This window comes from Schistocerca cancellata, chromosome 1, assembly GCF_023864275.1.
Source record: "Schistocerca cancellata isolate TAMUIC-IGC-003103 chromosome 1, iqSchCanc2.1, whole genome shotgun sequence".
In the NCBI taxonomy this organism is placed as follows: Eukaryota; Metazoa; Arthropoda; class Insecta; order Orthoptera; family Acrididae; genus Schistocerca; species Schistocerca cancellata.
Window position 1 is genome coordinate 136,388,171 of NC_064626.1, and position 25,886 is coordinate 136,414,056.

At 43.5% G+C, this 25,886-nt stretch overlaps 1 pseudogene; it reads right to left on the bottom strand.

Moving 5' to 3' along the window:
• Positions 1 to 20,842: 20,842 nt before the first annotated feature.
• On the bottom strand, positions 20,843 to 20,960 carry LOC126105053 (5S ribosomal RNA; annotated as a pseudogene).
• Positions 20,961 to 25,886: the final 4,926 nt, after the last annotated feature.

Below are 25,886 nucleotides of genomic sequence, written 5' to 3' on the forward strand. Positions count from 1 at the left end.
ATGAATGAAGATGTAAATTCAGCTACAGTAGTGATGCACTGACGATTCTGATACGTTAAGTTAATAATTGTAAGCTAATGATTTTTTCTCTTGTCATTAAGAACCACTGAAGGCCAAGAGAAGTCATTTGCTTCATTCTCGGTTAATAAGCCATTTCTTTCACCTACTACTGAACAGTTCGAGGATAAATCTTTTGGTGTTGCATCTGTGAGTAAGTTATGTTATTATTAGTTGCTTTATAATATATGTCTTGTGGATGTTGTTTTTATTACGCTGCCGTGACTAATTATATATGAATGTAAAATTCTGTCTCTATGCACAGACAAGTTGACATTTGACATCTGACGATATTGACTTAGTGATGCTACTTGCTATTTTCTGTTCAATGATCATCTCGTAAACATTACTATGATTTTTAAAAAGTGAAATGTTTGTGATGCAGTAATAAGGATTTACTTGTAATTATCACTTCCACATACTTAATGGTTAAATTTGTAAAAAAAATTGTTTATGAAAACGGAACTGGCTATGTTAAAAAAAGGAATTGCATGTATAGTCGCATATATTTTTTCTTAAATATCTACGACAGAAACTGGATTATATGAACTTCATATTTTGAATATCTACCTGTAATTTTTACTGTGTATTTTGAATGCATCTTCGTGTAATGCTAATTTTCTATTTGTATGACAATCTAAATCACATGTAATTAACATGTACGCATCAACACTGGGATCTACGATTAATAGTAACATTTTTAAATGTGTCACCATTAACGTCTTTTGATAAATCAGTGCGTCATTCAGTGATGTTATATGTCACATATTTTGCATGCTCTGGATCGACACACGTACTTCATGGTACGCTGTATGCTATATTTTCAGAAAGTGTATTTGTGCAGAACAAGTTCACCACCATGTGGTTTGACTGGACTTCATATTTACAAGTGTACTTCAACTTATTCACTATAACTCATTTCTGTTATTATGTCATATATGAGACCTTCGATCTTCCATGTCGATTACAAGAACCTGTTTTCTCAAAGAGATACAACTGAAGTGCTTTTATGATCTTATCATGAATTTTTTGGCGTTTAACAAAGTTTACTTGTGTTTTGTACAATCAGTACTGTTTCTGTGCAGTATCTTTACCTGAATATGAAAAGGAGTGACACACTAACACTTTTGGGTTTGATTGTCAGTGGACATAGTGTATGTAGTTAGTCCATGAGTCTGCTTAAACATCAAATGTTCAAATGTGTGTGAAATGTTATGGGACTTAACTGCTAAGATCATCAGTCCCTAAGCTTACACACTACTTAACCTAAATTATCCTAAAGACAAACAAACACACCCATACCCGAGGGAGGACTTGAACCTACGCCGGGACCAGCCGTACAGTCCATGACTGCAGCGCCTTAGACCGCTCGGATAATCCTGCGTGGCTTAAACATCAAGCTTGTGAATCCTTACTTGAATATATTAACTATTCCGTATAGTTGTTGGTGGACATAGCGTGAGTTGTCCCTGTCTGCTGCACGTAAAACATGTTTCATTACCTGGTTTTCTATTGCTAGATGATTTTTACTCTCTCGAAGAACAATAAATAACATTTTGTTATCCTGTCAAATGGAGTACTATCAATGCTATGAAGATGTGAGTGCTTACATGCATAAGTGACGTTCGTATTTTATTTTCCTTGAGTACGTTGTACAGCTTATCAATTTCCTATTATGTACATAACTGTTGTAATGTTATGCTTATGTTTATATAATTTATCACCTTTGTAAGACATCTGATGCTATTTTCCTCAGGTTTGTTATGCAAGAATTTTGCGTTTGCTCCTTGCCAACATGTTAAATATGTGAGGGTGGAGGTTACGAAAGTTGAACACTCATATCTTTTTTTTTTTGTGGAGATTGGCTATTCATTCTGGTGTTGTGTGCATACACCAACTCTGAGTCTAAGATATTATGACCATGTTTGGTTTGTTGATTTGGGGAAGGGGACCAAACGGTGAGGTCATTGGTCCCGTCGGGTTAGGGAAGGATGGTGAAGGAAGTCTGCCGTGCCCTTTCAAAGGAACCATCCCAGTATTTGCCTGACGAAATGTAGGGAAATCACGGAAAACCTAAATCAGGATGGCCAGACAGGGGTTTGAAACTTATGATCATGAGTGGTAACAAGCGAACTTTTGTTGAGAGTAGTTGGACGCAGCCTGGCTTGGAGAGAATCCACACATCAAGACCATGCTAGTGCAACCAGAGGAGACTTATGTATTTATCGAGTATTTTTGGTAATTTGCCTGTTTGCTGCATATAGTTGTCGTTTTCTTGCGTACTGGGGGGATGTTGTCAGACTTGTCTATGCATACAATGAAAGTAATATTCGTATCTTTGTTGTGGCCAGATACGTTGTAATTGATTAAAGATATTGTGGAGTAATTAAAGTTTTTGCTAATAAACTGTCCAAGGAGAAGAAAGGTCTGAGTAAATTGTTTCGGTGTGTGAATCGTTAATTTTCAGAATATTGTAAATTAAAAGTTTTTATTGATTCCTTTTACTTTTACACCACTTAAGGCTTGTTGACTAAACACCTCCTGAACATTTAATTTCTATAAAAAAGAAAAAGGAGAGTAGTTGCATCAGTAGTTGTCACAATGCATTCCACTCTGCATGGACCGCAGTATTTCCTTTGAATTATTTTAGCATATTGCTGGTTGCAGAACATTCGTGCAGTTGCAGTGCCAAGACGAGGTAAGTTGTCTGTTGTGTGCATTAGATGTTAGATACTCTTTTAAAAATCGCTATTAGATACAGGAGAATTAATTTTACATGATTTATAGGAAGATTAATTAATTTTAGTTTTTCGTTTTTCTATCAGAGTACTGGCATGTCCGATGGGAAGTTCTGGAAAATATTTGAATACTGACATTCCGGAATAAGAGTTTTCATAATACAGTGTTGTATGGTTACATATCAGATTTTATGATAACGATAAGAAAGTTTCACTAGATAGCCTAGCAGTTTGTAGAGAAAAATTATAGACAACGATAATATTGTCAGAGATAGAGCTTTACACTTTTCCATACGTCTGTTGCCATAATAATAATTTCACCAGGCTAGTAATAATAATAATTTTTGTTAGTAAAACTTTCAAATCTACGTTTTTTGACGATTATAATATAGAGCATACCTTAGTGCTGAAAGAAGTAACATTTCAATTAAAGTTTTGTAGTGGGAGCCACTTTCCGGTACGGTTATCAAGGCTGCAGTCTTCCCTTGTTAGAATGACTTTACTGTGGACTGTCTGGTCGCCATGACAGGTCTGGCCTGTTCATGCTGGAATTTACGTCAAGACTACTCGCCGGAAGGGTGCTGGACTCATCCGAGTACAGCGCAGCCGGTGCCGGGGTCCTCACGGAGCGGCCGTAAGTGTCTTTTGGGACGGTGCAGCGTTTTAAGAGCGCTCCGGTTACCTCAGCCGCGCCGCTTTAGGAGACAAAAAGAGAGATGGTAATAAAAGACGCAGGCTCATTACGGCGGCCGACCCGCGCGCCCGAGATACGACCGCCAGCCATCAAGACAAATCTCCGCCAGAGTGCTCTGCCTCTGCGCTGGCTCGGGTCGCGTCTAATCCGAGGGCAGAACAAAAGACGGCGCTCTGCGGTTAGCCACGCGCGGAACGGAAAGGGAAAACTCGAAGTTCATTACCGCGTAGGCGGAACCGCGACACGACGCCGTAATAGCTTTCGCAACACGTCCTTGTCGCACTCAGCCGCAGCCACTGGGCTACAAGATTACGTCTAGAGCACTCTTCTAGGCGAACGCGCGTGTCACTTTTTTTTCTGTACGCTGTTTCGGCGGAGACAATTTTGTGACATCCACAACGGCCATTCGACATCCGTTGCTGGGTAATGGCCTGGTAGACTTTTCCATGCAGTATGACATTCAGCTGTGTGCAATTATGTTGCTACCGTATGTTTTCAAACATCTTTATTTTTGTGTACAGAGCGCCCCAAAACTAGTAAATTTTTAAAGAAATTCATATTTATGTACTACCATAAGCTGATTAAACATACCTCTACCAGTAAACCCGCAATTCTGTAAATAATCCGTCTCCCAGGTATAAAACAGCTTCAAGCGTCTGATTATAAATGTGATAATGTATAAATAATTGCCTTTAAGCATGTAGGCAAGAAAATGTTCCTTAAAAGTTTGAAATTAAGCTTAAAGCTTGTTGCACGTGGCTAAGTGCGTTCATTATAACACATTGGAGAAATATAAATTGGAAAATTTGCGCTCCACTTTAAGCAACAGCAAGGTTGTCTCGCATCTCAGTATTTATGACATATCTCCTGAAATATGGATCGTACAATGATATAATTATGCAGGTGTCTTTCGTCACATATGTAGAGACCGTCTGAAAACTGTGTTGCGAATAGAGCTGGCAGTAAAGAAGTAATAAATTAAAACGTCAAGCCTGATGTCGCAGTCTTAGTGCGCGCCATTTTTAACTGAAGTCAGTTTTGCGCACGTCTAAATGTTTAGGATGTCATATCTCCTAAACTACGTGGCATACAGTGCTATAATTTTGCAGGTACATCCAGTGGTGTATGCAAACACAGTATCCAAACTGTGTTGCGAATAGAGTTAGTAGTAAAGGAACTAGCCATAAATTAAAACATTATGCCAGACTCTGAAATTTGACGGCAGGTACAGCGAAAATACAGTAAAGGCTTATCTTTTTTTCCTTTCACCACTGTGTGCACGGTCGTCAGCGAGAAGAAGTTACGTAAAGATTGAAAATTATGTGTAAAGTTTGGTGGAAGTGGCAAAACGCTCTCGCTTTCAAATACTGGATGAACGAAATCCAGGTATTTGCGCGCCGTCACTTAACTCTACCTTAAGACAAACACATTTCCTAATGCTAATACTTGTCTTACGGTACTAAACTTTTAACATACGATTATACCACTTAATGAGCTGTTTATGACACAATTTTAAATTTTTAAATTCGGCCAATAATTACGCGAAATATTGAAAATAGGATTTTTGTTGTCCCTACGCTGCAACTTGTACCGGGTTCCTGGAATTGCCTTTTAATAACACGCAGGGCGTCCCGGGAGAAATAGTCAGAACTTAGTGATATGACAGGAATGATCATTCGAAGCGAAAAAGGCCAGTAAACGTGGTCTGTAAAATGAATACCTTAGGAGCTGTGAGCACTTCTTCATCTTCGATACTGTGAAATACATCTTCCCTACTGAACAAGTGCTCATTGCTCTTAAAATATGCACGTTAGAGCCTATGTTTATTGGATTCTTTTTGCTTGGAATGATGGTTCCTATCATAATCCTGAATACTGATAATTCTTCCTGGGACTTCCAGTATAATCACTATTAGCTTCGATCGGAGCGATTTTCAGGTAAACTGTACAGCAATGGAGACAATACACGAGATACATTTTATCATGCATCAGCATAATGTATGGTGAACACACTCACGAATCTTCCATAAAATAATTCGACTACTTAGAAGCGCATACGAGATGGTTATGCACGTTTTCTCCTTTCATTCGACTACTCGTCGCAAGTGAGTCCTAAGCAGCTTTTCTAGCGTTTTATTTACGTACAGAATCTCGCCTGTCAGAAGTTGTCATTTCCATTTACTCGTAGGCGTCAAGATTATATTTGTTGTGACAGCTGTTAGCTGTACGATTTGGCACCTGAGGGATGAAAGTAAGGTTATGACAGACATCCTTATTACGAAAAAATCGAAATATTGTAGCAGAATTTAGAAACAATCAATGACAATACAGTTTCTTAACAATTATCGTAAAATTGATAGCGGATGTTATTAACAATGGTCCTTCGGTATGTTCTCCACATTCCTGAGAAACGAAAGAATGGGAGAGGTGTCGTCCAAACGTTTCAAAACATATACAATTACTTGCTCGAGAAAATATGTACGTGCCAAAGAATATTTACAGCGCAGTAAATAGCGCCTTTTTCTTTGTCCTTTCTATCTCGTTTTCTTATTAAGGGCCAAATAACATTTGTACTCGTCAAATAACTGTGACTTCCAGTGTGAACTTTCACTCTGTAACAAAGTGTGCGCTAATCTGAAACTTCCCAACATTAAAACTGTGTTCGGGACCAGGACTCGAACCTGGCATTTTTGCAAAGTTTCATTTCTGACTTTTTCACTGTTGAAATAATTTCCATTAAAACACGTTTCTTTTCGAGGATTGCGCAGAAAGTAATGCATCACATTCTTCTTTTCTTTTCTCTTAGCGGAAAACACTGCTACGCATGCGAAAGGTTATGTATGTATTATTTGAAATCTCCTGAGTGAGTGCGCCAAGTTTCCGTCACTTCCGACATTTAGCGTAGGTGCAGGACAGTTTCAAAATGGCGTCTGTAGATGATGTACGTTACAAGCAACGTGCCGTCATTGAATTTCTCACTGCAGAGAAAGAAACAGTGGGGGAATATTCACAAACGCTTGTGCGAAGTCTATGGAGCATCTGGTGTCGGCAGAAGCACAGTTAGTCGCTGGGCACGGAGGGTGAAGTCATCAGAACGTGGTTCGGCGGAACTCCACGATTTGCAGCGGTCGAGGAGACCAGTCACGACTGTTACACCTGACATGTTGCAGCCAGCTGATGTTGTCACTCGCGAAGACAGACGCATTACGACTCGGCGCTGCGTTTGTTAATCAGCAAAGGAAGTTCACACGGAAACACTGGCTCCGGCATCAGCACAAGGATTGGTACCGACAAGGCACACATGCCCTTGTTTCGCGCTGGAGATTACGTGGAAAAATAGAATTTTCTCAGCCTGCACGTGGTCCCAGCCCCCACCCTCCCCCTCCATTCCTCCTAACCTACCCTATTGGTAGTAATTTCGAATTTTGGCGGGAATTTAGAGTTTTGGCGGGAATTTCGATTTCTGGTGGGAATTGCTTTGGCCCAGGGCTGTGCTGACGTCCCACGCCATCCCCCGCACGGGAAATAGCGAGAAATTAAAAATGGTGATATCCTGTCTAGGACTCGAACACCAGTCCTCCTGGAAGAAAAGCCCAAGTACAGAGCTAAAATATAATTCTACCACAAGAGGCGCCTGAAATTGACAGTTGCCTATAAAAACCCAGCATCCGATCATGTAGGGGATATAAGGCAGGCCCGCGATAGCTCTGCAGCCACAGTTGCAGTGTTTCAGTCAGCATGAGGTGCCAGCCGAGATCATCCAGCACTGCCCAGCTGCAGCAGCAACAGAACAGGAAGAAGCCACAGAAGAGTTAGTACCCCATGCTTAATGTCTGTGTTTACTGTCGTGTGAGGAAGAGTAAGTCTTTGTGCTTCTATCACCATGTGTAACGGTTTTCCTTGTTTACTCATCGGTGGATGCGACGGCCTCCAGCCTGTTGGGGTCTGCAACTGCGATGTGTCCGATCCTGCCGGGACCGACAGCAGTGGCAGCACTGGGACCATGTCGCGCTCCTTGTCAGCTCGGTGCAGCAGGACTATCAGCTGTTATTGTCCGTTGAAGACACCCAGCCAGCTTGTGACTCGCTGGAGTGCACCAGGTGTCCTAATCGGCATGACACAGGTTGATACTGGACCCCATCACACACACCATCGCAGAATATTCCAGTGATAGGCAAGGACAAAGTGAGGATGTAGCGGATGAGAATAAAACCAATTAAGCCCTGTGCACCACTACTCTTCACTTCAGTGTATAATTCAACTACTAGTGGTTCAAAGCGCTTACGTATTGGTATAGAGGCAACTGCAGATAGAGACTGGCTTGTTGTGACAGAGATCGGGAATGTAGCTAAAAGGGCCGACCGCGGTGGTCTAGCGGTTCTAGGCGCGCAGTCCGGAACCGCGCGACTGCTACGGTTCTAATCCTGCCTCGGGCATGGATGTGTGTGATGTCCTTAGGTTAGTTAGGTTTAAGTAGTTCTAAGTTCTAGGGGACTGATGACCACAGGTGTTAAGTCCCATAGTGCTCAGAGCCATTTTTTTGTAGCTAAAAGTGTTAAAGTGCGGTTTTTGGAGGTAGAATAGGATGAACTGTGTCGTGGAAATCCTACATCAAGCAGCAATTGACCGCCGAGTATCGTCCGAGCAGTTCTCCTCCAGACATTTACTCTGCTGCTCTAACTCTACCCATTACAACAGTGAACAATGACTCTGCACTCCGCGTGAAATCCCGTGACACATCCATTTATCTACAGCACTTCACCGACAGGGAATTTTTCAGTCTACAGATGATGTTACCCATTGTGTTGGAGAGACTGAACAGATGGTTGCCTTGTGTTAAAGCTGTGTATAGAGGTATTGCAGAGGATCTAAGTATGAACAGTGTGCATATAGACGACTTTGAATAGTGGGTGAATATGGTGCCAACGAAAACAAATGTACTGCCAGTCAGTTTGAGAGAAATACATGCTGAATTCAGTGCTTGCAAGAGGGCCTTATTTTCTGTATTCTGTACTGGTGTTGAAATAAAGAAAGACCCTGTTGATGTAGTACATATCGCGTATGATTACAAAATAAAAGTGTATGTAACGATGTTTATGTTTTTTTTATTTCTTATCTCTCATTATATTGCAAGTACTAAAGCTATTCCCACAAGTATTTTCACTACAAAAATGCAACAGCAGAAAATTATGTCATTTAACTAAATTCCCCACAAAAGCCCATTGCACGCCAGTACCTGATATAGTCAATATTATGGGAGGGCATAGTGTTCATTATTTTCTATAAAAAAAACCAACGCACGCCAGTGCCTGACGTAGTAGGTATCATGGCAGGGTGGGTGAAGCATCAAGACTTTATTGTAAGCGACTGGAGGTGTGATTTTCCGTTGCCCAATAGTGCATATTATGCCGCTTCACGTTACCGCTGTTGGTGAATGACTCTTCGTCGCTAAATAGAACGCGTGCAAAAAATCTGTCATCGTCCCGTAATTTCTCTTGTGACCAGTGGTAGAACTGTACACGACGTTCAAAGTCGTCGCCATGCAATTCCTGGTGCATAGAAATATGGTACGGGTGTAATCGATGTTTATGTAGCATTCTCAACGCCGGCCTTTTTTGAGATTCCCGATTCTCGCGCAATTTGTCTGCTACTGATGTGCGGATTAGCCGCGACAGCAGCTAAAACACCTACTTGGGCATCATCATTTGTTGCAGGTCGTGGTTGACGTCTCACATATGGCTGAACACTTCCTGTTTCCTTAAATAACGTAACTATCCGGCAAATGGTCCGGACACTTGAATGATGTCGTCCAGGATACTGAGCAGCATACATACCGCACGCCCTTTTTTTGATCACAATAGCCATACATCAACACGATATCGACCTTTTCCGCAATTCGCAATTGGTAAACGGTCCATTTTGACACGGGTAATTTATCACGAAGCAAATACCGTCCGCACTGGCGGAATGTAACGTGATACCACGCACTTATACGTTTGTGACTACTACAGCGCCATCTATCACAAAGAAAAAAAAATGGTCCAACTAAAACATTCATATTTCTTTACGTACTACACGAATATGTAATAAAAAAGGGGGGTTCCTATTTAAAATAACGGAGTTGATATCCGTTTGACCTATGGCAGCGCCATCTAGCAGGCCAACCATAGCGCCATCTGGTTTCCCCCTTCAAGCTAGACAATTTTTCTTTGTAGTTTTTTCGTTTGACGCTTATTTGGTGAGATATTTGCCCTGGTCACTATCAATGGACCATCCTGTATATGTTACGACGACCCCAAGGAGTTAATAGATCGGCTACAACTGCTTATGACATCAGCTGCCGCTGGTAATACAGCTCATTCAAACAAAGTTGTTTCAGTAATATCTGAGCTTAGAGAGAGAGCTATCATAGAATATGAATGGAGACTGTAGTTCGAAAACTTCACAAACCAGTACACAAAGCATATCCTTGAAGATATGATTAAAGTTTTGGACGACCTGTTGTAAGTAGGCTGTTTAGATTTTTATATTGGTAACGTTACGTAGCGCTCTGTACGAAAATCACTGGCTGTGCTGTGTGCAGTCTGTGGCTAGTTTGCATTGTTGTCTGCCATTGTATTGTTGGGCAGCTGGATATTAACAGCGCATAGCGTTGGGCAGTTGGAGGTGAGCCGCCAGCAGTGGTGGACGTGGGGAGAGAGATGGCGGAGTTTTGTAATTTGTCATGAACTGATATATATATTATGACAAGTGGTGGTTTATGGACTTGCTATCTTCTCTGCAAGACTCTTCGATGGTGATTGTGCACCTGCACAGTCGCAACAGATGGCTGCTGGCCATCTCTACAAGGACTACAGTGGGTCTGCATCTCTGGTGGCCCACCAATACCATACTCTCTACCAGGACTACAGTGGGCCTGTCCACAATTTCTACAAGGACTACAGTGGGTCTGCATCTCTGGTGGCCCACCAATACTCTCTACCAGGACTGCAGTGGGTCTGCTCTGTGATGACCTAGCTACCAATATTCGTCAGAACTTTGAATGACTCTGCTGTGGGTTTGCTCCATTGTGGCCCATTACCTGTCAGCATGTCAAGAGTCAGCACTGTCTTTCCGTTGGAAGGACACCACTACTTCTTCAATACTGCATGGAAATCCACTACTTCTGTGTGCATTGTCTTTTACTGCTCAGACTTTGAGAAAAGAAATGGCAGTTTTACTCTGATGAATGATCAGGACTGTCTTTATTGACTGTGAGAAAATTTTAGCTGTTGACCAACATTGTATTAATAAGTGTGTGCATTTGATATCTTTGTGATTGTAATTATAAAAATTTTTTTCAAATCTGTATTGGCCAGTGCCCAACACCATTTGTAAAATTTTTTGTGGGGAGCATGGGGGCTATGTAAGTAGGCTGTTTAGATTTTTATATTGGTAACGTTACGTAGCGCTCTGTACGAAAATCACTGTCTGTGCTGTGGGCAGTCTGTGGCTAGTTTGCATTGTTGTCTGCCATTGTATTGTTGGGCAGCTGGATGTTAACAGCGCATAGCGTTGGGCAGTTGGAGGTGAGCCGCCAGCAGTGGTGGATGTGGGGAGAGAGATGGCGGAGTTTTGAAAAATGTCATGAACTGCTGTATATATTATGAATATTGAGGTAAATACATTGTTTGTTCTCTATTAGAATCTTTCATTTGCTAAGACTATCAGTAGTTAGTGCCTTCAGTAGTTTGAATCTTTTATTTAGCTGGCAGTAGTGGCGCTCGTTGTATTGCAGTAGCTTGTGTAACGAAGATTTTTGTGAGGTAAGTGATTTCTGAAAGGTATAGTTTAATGTTATTCAGGGCCATTCTTTTGTAGGGATTTTTGAAAGTCAGATTGCGTTGCGCTAAATAATATTGTGTGTCAGGTTTAGCACAGTCGTGTATAATTGTTCAAAGGGGACGTTTCACTGTGGCAGGGAATATTCACGTGTGAGTAACGGATTGAGATATATATTTAATGGTCATAGATACTTATTCTAAATATGCCTGGGCATTATTCATGAAAGCGAAAACAGGGGAGGATGTAGCTCATGTGTTTGATGGATTGCTGGAGACGGGGATGAATCGAAGCCCGGACATCCTTCAAGCAGATCACGGCGTTGTGTTTTATAATAAATATTTCAAGGCCGAGATTGAGCGGTAGGGAATACATCACTGCTCGACGTTCACCTTCCCAAAGGCGAGTATCGTGGAAAGTCTGAATAGAACAGTGAAAACCCAAATGTGAATGCAATTCAATTTCACACAACTGGATCGATATTCTTCCACACATATTGCACAGTATAATCGAACCAAACATCGCACAATAAAAATGAGACCATTCGATGTTCGTGATAATACATTTATAGATGCAGTATATAGTCGTATTAAAATGTTAGATCGGCGCAAACAGCAATTTAATGTAGGTGATTTAGTGCGTATTTCAAAAAACTAGACAGCATTTGAGAAGTCTTAGATGCCAAACCGGTCGACAGAGATATTCAGTTTACAAAGTGCGGAGAACGAATCGTGGAACCTACCTGTTAAAAGACAGCAAGGGTACTGAAATTGCAGGATGCTTTTACACACAAAAGTAATGGAATAGTTCGGAACCATACGTGTATCTCTCAGAGAGTGTCATATGGCGTCGTGGGAATAGAGCGTTAGTTAAATGGCCTGATTTTCCCGCATCACAAAACAGCTGGATCGACGCTAACGATTTGTTGTACAGCAGGGAGCGCATACCACAACCACCTCAGTAGCATAACATGCGTGATAGGAGGCGCATTAGGAGAGGAGGCCGTATTCTCGACGAAATACCAGTCGAATTACACATTCCTGGATATAACTACTGTACACCTGGAATATAACTTCAAAATCGTTTAATATGCGGTGATAAGGGAATAAATCTACTCGGCGAAGCATGTACGGAACACGACATCGTATACGCAGCAAATAAAGATCGTCACACGACCGATCGAATTTTAGCTGATAAAGCTAAGGCAACATGTGTGAGAAGGGACGTTGGTATCAGTCAACGCATTGCAGCAATTGCAGTTGAAAAAACTATGCGTGTAAAGTTAAGTTAGGCTTGGGTGTGAAGAAGTTCAGCCAATTTATGAGCTCTGCACGTAGGGCGCCAAAGAAAAAGATGACAAAAGGGTGCATGGATAACGGTATCCTGACAGAGCTGTATGCAGGTGAAGGCGCCCTGAAGCAGAAAGGAGCGAGAAAAAAAAGGTCGATTAAACCACCCATGGTTCTACCAGTACCCTAGATGTCGGGTGGAATTATTCCCTTCCTCATTCCTGCCTTAGCCAGGCTCTCAGCGGTGGGTTCATTGCCTGGGGTTGCTTTGGTTATTGCCAGAACAGTCGCGAATGCACAAAGCTCTCAGGAGCAACTGCAGGAGGCACGAAGACATAACCACGCGATGGAGGCAGCAGCCCCGGAAAAGGGCTATACTTGAAACCATACAAGAAAGGACTAGGTCTGTTCATAAACAAAAAAAGCCCCCCAGCAGCGCTGCCACAGACAGGGCGCTTACAAATATACCGGGTGATCAAAAAGTATAAATTTGAAAACTGAATAAATCACGGAATAATGTAGATAGAGAGGTACAAATTGACACACTTGCTTGGAATGATGGGGTTTTATTAGAACCAAAAAATACAAAAGTAAAAAAAATGTCCGACAGATGGCGCTTCATCTGATCAGAATAGCAATAATTAGAATAACAAAGTAAGACAAAGCAAAGATGATGTTCTTTACAGGAAATGCTCAACATGTCCACCATCATTCCTCAACAATAGCTGTAGTCGAGGAATAATGTTATGAACAGCACTGTAAAGCATGTCCAGAGTTATGGTGAGGCATTGGCGTCGGATGTTGTCTTTCAGCATCCCTAGAGATGTCGGTCGATTCACGATACACTTGCGACTTCAGGTAACCCCAAAGCCAATATTAGCACTGACTGAGGTCTGGGGACCTGGGAGGCCCAGCACGACGAAATTGGCGGCTGAGCACACGATCATCACCAAACGACGCGCGCAAAAGATCTTTCACGCTTCTAGCAATATGGGGTGGAGCGCCATCCTGCATAAACATCGTACGTTCCAGCAGGTGTTTATCAGTCAGGCTGGGGATGATGCGATTCTGTAACATTACAGCTCCTTTTATACACGATTGTCATGCGCAGCCACTGACGTTTTACTGTCCAGCGCCATCTGTCGGACATTTTGCAAACTTTTTTTTTTGTTCTAATAAAACCCCATGTCATTCCAAGGAGGTGTGTCAATTTTTACCTCTCTATCTACATTATTCCGTGGTTTATTGAGTTTTCAATTTATACTGACTTTTTGATCACCCGGTATATCTCACCCAGTGGAATATAATGAGCGAATCATCGCCAGGAGTACTTCTCGCATATACCTTAACAAAAACTATGAAATTAGGATTGCCATTCAGTACCAAGACGCTATAACTCTTCCAAGCAAGAGTTTGATATATTTGGATGGATGACTTAAGAAGAAGGACGGTAGTCATACAGTGGGATCAAAACTTACATGTAATGCTTTCGCTTTCCTGTTCCAGTAAATGCGACATGATCTTAGCGGGGTAGAGATTGATGGTACACGTAATGTTGGCATATCATCAACCCTTGAAATATATGTCTCATCATCTCCCTCGGAACTGAATGATTTAGAAAGTGCAGAATGGTTTATAGACGAGCCTGAGAGCAGAACGGCGAAAGCGTAGGTTTATGGGGTACTTTGAGGACATGCAGCGAATTATTATGAATGTTAAAGAGAAGTTTATCCTGGTACGAAGTGCAACGGATAGCAGCTCATACACTGAAGCAGTTCAAGAGGAGAATCAGATCATCATCAATAAAATTATATTGAAAACGCCGCACATCACTGTGGCAGACGAAGAGCATTTGAAGCTTTTAAAAGTTCTGAATACCGGTACATATCTGCCGTCAACCTTCCGCTCACGGGAGATTTTCGAGTACCCGGTGTTACCGACAGCGAGCAGACAAACATGGGCTATGAAAACCCCGTGCAGCTGGAAACACCGTAGAAGGGGGAATTTAGCAAATGATGCCACCGTAATTGACAACTGTAATTAAACTAATTCCACAGTCTACTTGCATTCAGAATTCTATCCGTATGACGGTCTAGTGCTACAGTGGGATCAGAATGTATACAGTGTAGCTTTTGACATGTATGCAAGGTTCCAGCTTCTTACTATGCAGGTGTCGAAGAGGAAGGATGCCTACTCGGTCCATGGAAATTCAATGATGGCCACCAATCACCGTGATAGATTATTCTAAGATTAACGAGATACTTAAATCAGGACCAATAGATGTAAGAATAGAATTTGAATCCTTATCAAATTTCTCAGAATACACTGCAGGGTATGCTCTAGTTCTACATGACCGTGGGCTTAACTATTGCCCACTTACTGATGTTGTGCAATGTGCTGTATAAATGGCCAAGTGCAGTGGCATGCCCAGAGCATTTCATAATGACAGCTTGCAGTGTGAACGTTGTTGCCGACATTCAAGGTTCAAAAAAATGGCTCTGATCCCTATGGGACTTAACATCTGAGGTCATCAGTCCCCTAGAACTTGGAACTACTTAAACCTAACTAACCTAAGGACATCACAAACATCCATGCCCGAGGCAGGATTCGAACCTGCGACCGTAGCGGTCGCACGGTTCCAGACTGAAGCACCTAGAACCGCTCGGCCATACAGGCCAGCCGACATTCAAGGTTTCAATTATGACGAGTGTAGACAATTTTATCTAAAGAAGTTGCACTAATAGCATACACTGAAGATCCTGGTATAATAGAGACATTATCAACAAGAATTGCACCATCGAGGCCTTTCAAGGATGTGAACTGTTCTAAAACACGGAAGAGTGCAAAGTGGCTAACAACTTTCTTTCATAGACTCCACTGGGACGATCCTAGTATACCTTATAAAGAAATGATGACGTCACTTCGAATATTCGATCATCTTGGGACGATTATCTACGTCAAAGGTGAGGAAAAGACCCAGCTATGGTTCTGGCTGGCGAAGTGGCCGCGCGGTTTGAGGTGTCATGGGCGGCCTCTGTGACCGAGCGGTTCTAGGCGCTTCAGTCCGGAACCGCGCTGCTGTTACGGTCGCAAGTTCGAATCCTGCCTCGGGCATGGATGTGTGTGATGTCCTTAGGTTAGTTAGGTTTAAGTAGTTCTAAGTCTAGGGGACTGATGACCTCAGATGTTAAGTCCCATAGTGCTTAGAGCCATGTGAACTATTTGAGGCGTCATGTCACGGATTGCGCGGCCCCTACCGCCGGAGGTTCGAGTCCTCCTTCGGGCATGGGTGTATGTTAGCATAAGTTAGTTTAAGTAGTATGTAAGTCTAGGGACCGATGACCTACGCAGTTTGTCCCTTAGGAATTCACACACATTTTGTATTCTAGCTATGCATTTCCAGGAACGTCCCCAGAACTAGACGCTCGCGACTCGATTGCTCTACGGCGCATTGCCTGCGAAATCGGTCTGTTACTTTCCCTGACTGTACCTCTTTCCGTATTTACAGAACCCGCATGACCTGCGGTCTCATTTTCACTTTCATTTCCTGAGTGAACTTAACCCTCATCATCGGAGCATGCGCCCTGTCTGCAGACTGAATTAAATGGAATTCTTCCGCCGTTCTATCTTGTTCTGCATCAGTGGCTCGCTCGTGTTCGATTTTGGACGACAACAGTGCACAGCCTTTCTCACTGTACACACGAGCTTTGCTTCTCGTGAGCATTCAATTCGTTTGCTACTTCCGCATGTTTCCGAATCTAACGCAACACGCTCCTCAACTCTATTCTGATTTTCTTTTAAATAATGCACACATTTATCCCTAAGCTCATGAAACAAAACCTACTCTAAAATGTCGGTCACATCCTTCGACCATAAATATAATAGACTGGCCCTGACGTCATTTTCGTGGCTCCAACATCTCTGGGCTAAAGTCACGTGAATGTTGGCAAAACATGGTTGTTTCGTGTTGCGCTTATGGCTGTACTCAGCGTTTTGTCGGGGGAAATGGCATTACATTTCATGTGTGTTTCTATGATAATGCAGATGCGTTTATTGAAATCTGCTGAAGTGACTTTTATACGTTTTTTACACTTGAAATAGAGTATCACGTAAATTAAAGTGTTGAAAGTGATGCCTGTAAAGGCAGACTCATATTACATTTTGGAAAGTATCTGTGAAAGTTCGGTTACAGAAGTAAGTATAAGTGTTTCTCGTTCCTACTCATAGGATCCCTAAGGATGAAAACCGAAGACACCTTTGGATACAGGCCCTGAAACGGAAAAACTTTAAGCCATCTGCACATAGGCGCCTTTTTGTATATACAAGTGAGATTATAATAAGGTAAGAGCACCTATAGTCGACACATGAAGAGCATTTTTTCTACCTTCTAATACTATTAAATAAATGTACATTCCAAAATTATTTTCTGAAAGTTCAGAGTCTCGCCTTTCATCTAAAATATCATTTTTTTAAATTGATAGTGTAAACTTTTCTAAAAATAATAGGAACTGAACCTTTGAAGTGCACCTAAAATTGATACTCTAAAATGGACCTGCTCCTAAAGTCGACAATTTCGGGACCTATAGTTGACATAATTCCCATATACCATTTTCTTTTGTAAGTGACTAGAGCTCAAAACGCGGCGAATCCAATATTTAAAGTTTTGACACGAGCCCACTCTTACTGTTTAAAAGAATTTTAACGACATTTTACTTTAACTGATAGTTTATAGTAATTTAGTCCCACTGCCCACCAGAGGGGCCTTCGATATATTTTTTAGATTTTATAAATGGTACTGTGAACAAATCCAGGTCAAATGTAGATCTGACAATAATTTTTCGCAAATAAAAAAATAATTTTTGTTGGAAGCGTTTGGCAGTCAATTGAGAAATGTGGGTAAAATACGATACAAACACAGGATGGCAGACCGCTCATTTGAAATCCCGCCACGTTTTGCCAACAGTCACGTGGTTTATGTTGGAGCCACACCAGCCCTATAGCTTCTGCACAGCAAGGCCAGTCTACTAGTATCTATGGTCGAAGGTCACATCCCCATAATCAAAGTTCTTCCACAATAGCTTTCACAGTGCTGTTAGCAACGATACATCAGACAACTAATGTCGCAGAAGTCACTGATAAGACCCAATAAGAAACATAAAAAAGAGACATCAGTGATACATACACCGAAATAAAATTACTACAACATATAACGATATGTCCATAGTTTTTACTTGTGGGCCGCCTATCAGCATAACGTAACATTACACGCAACTGAGAGCGACAGGAGCACAAAAGTTGAAGATGTGACTACCACATACTACAAACTTCTGAGATACAAAGCATAGCACCAAGACCGAGTCTAAATGTTCTGTGCACAATAGTCTCACTTTGAAAAAAAAGTAAACAACGGGGCTGTCCCGCGAGATAACGCACTAACTACATCATAAAAGTGCCATGATCCGAAATCCTGGCCAAGGGGCGCCAGTTGCAATCAATCGCTTACTTTAATCATAAATATGTGTCTGAGTAAAGCTAAATACTGTTATCCTTACATACATGAAAGTATTATATTGTCAATAACCTTCAAATCATGGGCTGCTCACATGAGTCTTTTATACGAATTAGTGAATATACCCATGGCACTTGTGTTGCCCTGTGCGTGTAATCACTTTCAGAAGTCAAATTAATAATCAGATTAAAGTACTGAATTTTAAATTGCTGGTGTACTCATGCAGCAACACAACAAAATGAAAACAGTGAATAGTAGAGGGAGTACGAATGAGAACAGTTCAGAAAATAATGACAAGTTTTATTAAACCTTTGGTAACTACACCTTTCTGGAGAACCAGTTGCTAAATCTTACACAAAAAATGACAAACACAAATCAGTTAAGAAATGGTGTTTGATAGGCATAGCATACATTGGGATGTAAGCTATATAAATTCTCCCCTGAAATAATCCCTTTTACAACGCAACGTGACTCTGTTTACATGAACCCACTGTGAGGCCTAACTCTATTCAAATGCAATCAGCTACGATCGGCTGTACCAAAAACTATGGTTCATTTGAGCTGCGAATATCATTCAACAGCTCTACGCCGGTGCAACAGTACTGTACCCTTTCGCCTTGATTCAGGAGGCACGAGAAAACGGCGCGTTGTCGGCAAGGAGCGGTCGCTGCGACAGCTTTAATCTTCTGAAGCGTACACGAAAATATGAAAACCACGCGGTCTGGCCTTCTGATTATCAGAAAGCGGGAAACTACCTTATCACAGCCCTGAAGTCTCGGCGTATTTCAGTGTGAGGTGCACCCATTCACTGGTCTGGCCAAACCAATTTGACTCACAGGCATGATGGTGCATGCTGTAATTGTCAAACGTCAGGCTGCCAACACAGGACGAATAAGTTCACCCTCGTGACACATAATACACTCCTGGAAATGGAAAAAAGAACACATTGACACCGGTGTGTCAGACCCACCATACTTGCTCCGGACACTGCGAGAGGGCTGTACAAGCAATGATCACACGCACGGCACAGCGGACACACCAGGAACCGCGGTGTTGGCCGTCGAATGGCGCTAGCTGCGCAGCATTTGTGCACCGCCGCCGTCAGTGTCAGCCAGTTTGCCGTGGCATACGGAGCTCCATCGCAGTCTTTAACACTGGTAGCATGCCGCGACAGCGTGGACGTGAACCGTATGTGCAGTTGACGGACTTTGAGCGAGGGCGTATAGTGGGCATGCGGGAGGCCGGGTGGACGTACCGCCGAATTGCTCAACACGTGGGGCGTGAGGTCTCCACAGTACATCGATGTTGTCGCCAGTGGTCGGCGGAAGGTGCACGTGCCCGTCGACCTGGGACCGGACCGCAGTGACGCACGGATGCACGCCAAGACCGTAGGATCCTACGCAGTGCCGTAGGGGACCGCACCGCCACTTCCCAGCAAATTAGGGACACTGTTGCTCCTGGGGTATAGGCGAGGACCATTCGCAACCGTCTCCATGAAGCTGGGCTACGGTCCCGCACACCGTTAGGCCGTCTTCCGCTCACGCCCCAACATCGTGCAGCCCGCCTCCAGTGGTGTCGCGACAGGCGTGAATGGAGGGACGAATGGAGACGTGTCGTCTTCAGCGATGAGAGTCGCTTCTGCCTTGGTGCCAATGATGGTCGTATGCGTGTTTGGCGCCGTGCAGGTGAGCGCCACAATCAGGACTGCATACGACCGAGGCACACAGGGCCAACACCCGGCATCATGGTGTGGGGAGCGATCTCCTACACTGGCCGTACACCACTGGTGATCGTCGAGGGGACACTGAATAGTGCACGGTACATCAAAACCGTCATCGAACCCATCGTTCTACCATTCCTAGACCGGCAAGGGAACTTGCTGTTCCAACAGGACAATGCACGTCCGCATGTATCCCGTGCCACCCAACGTGCTCTAGAAGGTGTAAGTCAACTACCCTGGCCAGCAAGATCTCCGGATCTGTCCCCCATTGAGCATGTTTGGGACTGGATGAAGCGTCGTCTCACGCGGTCTGCACGTCCAGTACGAACGCTGGTCCAACTGAGGCGCCAGGTGGAAATGGCATGGCAAGCCGTTCCACAGGACTACATCCAGCATCTCTACGATCGTCTCCATGGGAGAATAGCAGCCTGCATTGCTGCGAAAGGTGGATATACACTGTACTAGTGCCGACATTGTGCATGCTCTGTTGCCTGTGTCTATGTGCCTGTGGTTCTGTCAGTGTGATCATGTGATGTATCTGACCCCAGGAATGTGTCAATAAAGTTTCCCCTTCCTGGGACAATGAATTCACGGTGTTCTTATTTCAATTTCCAGGAGTGTATGTGCAAGATGGTACAGTTGGAAACTGCCACAGGCTCTTTGTCCACCACAAAACACAGACCGCAAGTCTCACCCACTAGGGAAAGATCTGGAGTTCTCCACCAGGGTAGGACCACAAGACGACGTTCCCCAAACAATCACAACCCCCATCCACCAAGTCTCGGTAAAAAAAAATAATTAAAACGCTCCGTCCGAACAGGTCTTGGAAGGCCCAACGGTACCGACCGGCCGCCGTGTCATCCTCAGCCCACAGGCGTCACTGGATGCGGATATGGAGAGGCATGTGGTCAGCACACCGTTCTCCCGGCCGTATGTCAGTTTACGAGACAGGAGCTGCTACTTCTCATTCAAGTAGCTCCTCAGTTTGCCTCACAAGAGCTGAGTGCACCACGCTTGCCAACAGCGCTCGGCAGACCGGATGGTCACCCATCCAAGTGCTAGCCCAGCCCGACAGCGCTTAACTTCGGTGATCAGACGGGAAGCGGTGTTACCACTGCGGCAAGGCCGTTGGCATCAAGCCTCGGTATGGGAGCCAAATTAACAAAAAAGAAACCGCCCCCACATTGCACAAACCAATCGAACTATCCTCTACTCGTTGAATCTTCCCCTTTTGACTTTTCTGTTGCCCTGGTAGCCAATCCAGTCACAGCAGCAGGGTTCCAACGCTGCAGGAGCAAATCTCTATTTCGCATATCCCGACAGGAGCCAATCAGCGACTCCAAATCTACCTTATTAGAAAAAAAGAAGATTTTAGTCTAGGGAGGGGACGTGCTCGCGGTTAGCATAGCCATGTTTCAACAAGAAACCTCTACCTAGATGGGACCACAATCCCTCTTTATGGACTGATCTAATTTTTCTGGGCTGGCCGTTTGCAATTTCTAAAAGAAGGTTGTTAAGCTTCCCAGACAGTCACGCCCACGTAATTTACGTTTCGCTCACTAGAAGGGCCCGGCGACATTCTGGCGCCCGGTGGTGAGGAGGGTGGCCGGGGGGGGGGGGGGGGGAGAGGACACGTATGCCAGCCATTCTGCCGGTATTGCCCCAGCTTCTTACATCAGAATGCACGGAGTTTTCTGACTTCCCATCGTTTGTTCAAAAGCCCAGTTTCCAGCAGTCTCTCTTAAGTACGAGAGTCGTTCAGTAAGTAATGCCCCACATATTTTTAAAAAGTCATTTATATACATAAAAAAGCCTTTGTTGGTGCTTCACATTTGAGGTTTGTTTTGCGCTCCGGTAAAGTTTCGAACTGTCTTGGCAGATGGCAGAGCCGTAATACAGCGTCAAAATTGCGTCTACATACGACTCACGTTACAAGCAGCGTGCTGCTAATGAATTCTTGTGTGCAGAAAAAGAAACCGTTGTGTACATCCATAACCGTTTGTATGCAGTGTATGGCAATGCTGAAGTTGATAGGACTACAGTTGGGCGATGGGTAAAGAAAGTTACAGCCTCAGGAAATGCAGAAACAGAGCTCCATCATCAGCCACGCGCGGGACGTCCTGTCACAGCCACGCTCCATACATGCTGAAACGTGCAGATGCCATTATTCGTGCCGACCGGCGCATCACAACTCAACAATTGGCTCTACAAAAAAAAAAAAAAAAAAAAAAAAAAAAGGTTCAAATGGTTCTGAGCACTATGGGACTTAACTTCTGAGGTCATCAGTCCCCTAGAACTTAGAACTACTTAAACCTAACTAACCTAAGGACATCACACACATCCATGCCCGAGGCAGGATTCGAACCTGCGACCGTAGCGGTCGCGCGGTTCCAGACTGTAGCGCCTAGAACCGCTCGGCCGCCCAGGCCGGCAATTGGCTCTACACTTGTCGGTCAGCATGGGAAGTGCGTCTGCAATGATCGAGACTCTCGGATATTCAAAGAGATGCTCGAGATGGGTTCCACGAATGCACGCAGCAGACCTCAAGATTCAAAGAAAGGCCATTTCATCTGAATTGTTAGAGCGTTTTGAGACTGACGGGGAGGTCTTTCTGCCATGGATCGTTATGGAGGACGAAAGCTGGGTGCACCACTTTCTGCTGGAAACAAAAAAGGCAGTCCATGGGGTAGCATCATCCTCGTTCACCACAAAAGAAGAAATTCAAGACAACTCCCTCTGCCGGAAAAGTCGTGGTGACAGTCTTCTGGGAGTGTGCTGGCGTCATTCTCCTGGATGTGAGACCAAGAGGGACAACCATCAATTCATAGGGATACGTGAAGACTCTGAATAAACTCGGGAACCGGCTCCGACATGTTCGATCGAACAAGAAACCAGCAGAAGTTTTGCTCCAACATAATAACGTTCTACGACTTTGCCATCTGCCAGAATGGTTCGAAATTTCAAGTCTGACAACCCGGGAACCCATCGCCAAATTGGGTTGGACATCCTTGCCTCATCCACCCTACAGTTCAGACCTGATACCCTCGGACATCCATCTCTTTGGGGAACACACTTTGAAGATGATGGGAGTGTCAGTCATGAAGTGAAAACATGGCTAGTCTACAGGACAAGAGCTTTCACCAGCAAGGAATATATGCTCTGCCACAACGTTGGTGTACAGCCATAGAACGTGTTGAAGACTAATACGACATAGACAAGACATGTTGATGTATATGATCACCAAATTCTGACTTAACAGTAAATATGTTCTGAGAAAAAAATGTGGGGCGTTACTTATTGATCGACCCTCGTAGCTTCCTCCACCCACTTTCAGCCATCTGGCTGTCTTTCATGGTGGACTGTCGCTTGGCCCAGGTAAAATATTTTGCAAACTGGCGCCCTACTATCCAAGCCTAAGCGGAAAAAGGAGACTGCTTCCGCCAGAAGTCCCTCTGTAGGTACGATCCACTGAACTCTGTTTCCCAGAATCACTCGCACAGCCAGGTCGCTGTGCTCAGCAGTTTTGGCCCCAAATCCATCTCGCGTCCTGTTCTTGGTCACCTCCGCTACGGCCCCCTGGGTATGAGCTCTCTACAGGCTACGTATGCAGTTACAAGAGCATTCTGCCCATAATTTTCTTATGTAGAAAAAGTCGTTAACCACAAATAGCAAATGTAGTACCGGGGATCACCGAGATCATGCACTAAATTATGAATGTTAATCTGACCAAGAATGTTGTTAAAGTGAGAGAGTGGCGCGCCAGCTCTCATTATATAAAGGTGTAAAAAGGGTCCTAAACCTGTTTGTTGTGAAAAGTCACACTCACTTCTAATACTAAATTATTGGGTTACGTTTTACTGAAAAATTTGTTACAGTTACAGAATGTGATATAAGAAATCATTAAGAACAGTAAATATTTTTTCATAGTTTTAAAATATGAAGTCCGAAACCAGATTACGATATTTTCAAAAGGTGGGCACCAAGTACACCCCCCCCCTCCCCCCCGTTGGTACTGTGAGGGTTGCCATTGGACAGGCGCATGGATACTACCAGGCGTCCCATGTCGCCACAGCTGCTGCATCTTTAGCTGCACTTCACACCGAGGCAAACTTACTGTTAGGGACAGCTCGACCTGAAATGAAAATGTCGGCCGGTGTGGCCGAGCGGTTGTAGGCGCTCCAGTCTGGAACCGCGCGACCGCTACGGTCGCAGGTTCGAATCCTGCCTCGGGCATGGATGTGTGTGATGTCTTTAGGTTAGATAGGTTTAAGTAGTTCTAAGTTTTTGGGGACTGATGACCTCAGATGTTAAGTCCCATAGTGCCCAGAGCCATTTGCACCATTTGGTTGGTTGGTTGTTTCGGGGAAGGAGACCAGACAGCGAGGTCATCGGTCTCATCGGATTAGGGAAGGACGGGGAAGGAAGTCGCCCGTGCCCTTTGAAAGGAACCATCTCGGCATTTGCCGGGAGCGATTTAGGGAAATCACGGAAAACCTAAATCAGGATGGCCGGACGCGGGATTGAACCGTCGTCCTCCCGAATGCGAGTCCAGTGTCTAACCACTGCGCCACCTCGCTCGGTTTGAACCATTTGAAATGAGAATAATCAACAGCATTTCAGGCAGCGAGAGTCAATAAGATTGTTTCGGAAATACCATGGCTTGCGTCTGGCATTCAAGGCATGTGAAGTCCCTTGCCTGCTGCGAGCTGACACTCCAAAGATGTTCAGGATCACATGCGGTTCCTCTTCGTCGAAATGTCTTGGCTCAAACTCGTCTAGGGGTTGAACCGCACGTGTCGCATTACACGCCCTAAATTAGTCACTTGCGAACCTTTGGTTAAATTGTCTGGCTGATGGCAAGTTTGAGAAGTTGTATGAAACATACAACGTTAATATGACATTTAACAATAGTGATAATAATATCGTGAGCTAAATTAACGACCCATAAATGGTGTAGGCCCCACAGTTGGGATTTGGTTAGAATAATGTTTATTCAGAAAGCAGACTAATAGCTAAAGGGGTGGTATTTAGAATTACTATTACACTCGAGCGCATATCCATTTGACACAGTTCGATCATTCACAATCTCATCGCAAATTACAAGTCCAGTACTCCACCTCGTTAACTACGCGAAAAGTTAAAGTTCACACCAGGCGCGTACATCGCGAAATTTTCTAAGTCGTTTCACTTCCTAGCTACCTAAGACCGAACGTCCCCTTTCGCGTCTCCACAAGCACTGTCCCTCTGCCCGTCCCCGGCCGCGTTCCCCGCGCGCCGAATATTCTCGCTCAACTGACTAGTGCAGTTCCCTTTCCCGAAGCCGTCCATCTGATTGGCTACAGCTTATTCTACATTATTTTACGTTTTAGCATATTTAAATAATCAAAGCTTGACCACCTTCATGTTCTAAATAAAGTAACAATAATATCCATTACATAATAAACGTTAAATTCTTTGGCATAAAACCAATACAATTTCTTTCTTAACTTTGAATGTCATGGACAGTAGCCTTTTGTCAATGTGCTTTCTGATAAATAAATAAAGAACAAAAATAACTGTTATGCACTGATCTTTACAACAAATATTCTATTACCTAATGATTCAATGAAGTGTCATGCTGTCATCGTTCAATATGTTTATTGTGGAGGAAATGATGCTTAAATGAAAATACTGATAATTTAAATTTACTACATCTTGTAAACAATTAAAGTTACAGAGCTGATATTTACAAAATTTGTCATTTTAATGATGCGCTTCTATATGAAATGTCGATCGTTAAGATCGATCAAAGCGTTCAGATTTTAGCATTCAGGTCTTTCTTGCAAAACTTGTTAATTTCACTTTAGCAGTAAATCCTAAACTATTATAGACATAATCAATATTCAAGTTTTATTGGGATCACCATGAAAATTTATGAAAGATGGTAGATTAAAATTACCTTGGCTTCATTCCCTGAATTACTACAGAATTAAATAGTTTTCGTTAATGTTTCCCTTTATGGCCGATCAGAGGTCTGCCATATTTAACATTGCTATGTCTCCCTGGCCACAAACAGCTTT